Genomic DNA, 1658 nt, shown 5'->3' with positions numbered 1-1658 from the left:
CCTCGAGCCCTGAAGCAGCCCTTAGCGCCTCGGAGGCTGGTGGGCTGTGGAAGCAGCAGCACCCGCCAGTGAAGCCCGGGCAGGTCTCGGTGCAGGAGGAAAGGGCACAGCAGGTTCAGAACAGACCCCCGCCACGCCCCCTTCCCAAACTCAACACCTGGTGGGCCGGCTTATGCTGACTGGCACTTCAGACTTGGATTACCCAGCCTGGGGGCAGGAGCCAGAGGGGCTCTGGGCAGGGCAGCAGCTCTGGGCAGGGATGCGGAGCAGGGCAGGACCCTGCTGGCCCGCCTCAGCTGCGCGCTTACACTGAGTGACAGGCAGGCCTGGTCTGTCTTGGGTCTTCCAGCTGTGGCTCTAGGAGTTCAGAGCAGCCAAGCTGGAGACGTGCAGGGAAGGGCAGTGGTGCCCGACGTGGGGGCGGGAGTTTTGGTGCTTCAAGAGCCTGCTGGACACCGTGTTTGCTCCCGGCTGGGTGTGCTCTGGGGGGAGCAGTGTCAGTGGTAAGTCTGCATTTTCCACGCCGACCTGAGGCTCTGACCAGCTGAGCCTCCCAGGCAACGTCTCAGATGTGGGTGGAGTCACAGAGCGGAGGACAAGCTGGGAAGGACCCTGGGAGTCCCAGGCCCAGAGGAGTGGCAGCGCCTGGTGGGGCTGAGCAGTGGACGGTTCGCAGATTCACTCCGCGTGGTTTTAATGTCCCGGCCAAGACAGCAGTTCGTGAGGTCGCCAGGTGGTCACGAGCCCCCATGCTTTCACTCAGTCAGCGTCAGACACCTGCGCTGGGCTAGACACTGTTCTACGTTTATTGTTCACCTTCTGGTCAACAGCAAGACGGATGGAATGAGTGAACAGCTACATAATATTGTCCCTTTCTTTGCAGATAAAGCTTTTAGGACAGAGCCCCTGGAGATTGGGCTCTGCGGGCAGCAGTGGGCGCCTCACTGAACTGCGCTTCCATTCTCCAGGCCTCAAATGATGGTCTGGACTCAATGGTCTCAAGGACTCTTTCCCACTCCGACATTTGAAAATCCTTATCATCAGACACCCAGCCTCGCCTGGCCAGCTGTTCTGAGCAAGGCAAGGGGAACAGGAGACGTGACAAAGGTTAAGACCCCATCATGCATTTCGGACGCTGCCATGTGCTTGAGCACATAAGAGAATCGCATGTCCTGGAGGAATGCTGGTGGGTGTCATGTCCACCCCCAGGTAACGCATAAAAACGCTAAAAAAATCCAAGATGCGGTCACCCTGCCTCTCTGCGAACACCCCAAACGAGGAACTTAGTGCTCTACAGGGTATTCACTAAGCCAGTCAACACAAAGGGCTCTAGTAACTCAGGGTCTGGTGGACAGTCTGAGGCCTTCATGTGAATGTCAAGGTAAGTTCTACCAGGTATCCAGATTAGGAGCTGGCAAACCTCTACTTTGGTGCCAGAGGGAAGGGGTGAAAGCGAAGGGAAGCAGGAGTGCAGTGCCTACGCCTCGCAATAGGTAACCTGGGGCGAGCTGCTGAGCACCCGCGTCTCAGCCCCTCATGGAAAACTGGCTGCTGGAAGGACGGATGAGCCCCAGTGTGTGAAGGACTCAGCGCGAGGCAAGCGCTCATGATTAAAGGTAGGAAAGTCTGACAGACGGCAGGCTAGAGTTCAGAAAGGT

General features: G+C 57.8%; 1 protein-coding gene across 3 annotated transcripts in view; it reads right to left on the bottom strand.

Moving 5' to 3' along the window:
- The window catches only part of RNF216 (ring finger protein 216), a 112598-nt gene that overhangs the window by 3476 nt on the left and 107464 nt on the right, over nt 1-1658 (bottom strand). The window lies entirely within an intron of this gene.

This window comes from Myotis lucifugus, unplaced genomic scaffold (assembly GCF_000147115.1).
Source record: "Myotis lucifugus unplaced genomic scaffold, Myoluc2.0 scaffold_208, whole genome shotgun sequence".
NCBI lineage: Eukaryota > Metazoa > Chordata > Mammalia > Chiroptera > Vespertilionidae > Myotis > Myotis lucifugus.
The sequence above is the reverse complement of the archived record's forward strand: the minus strand, read 5'-3'. Positions and strand labels throughout refer to the sequence as shown.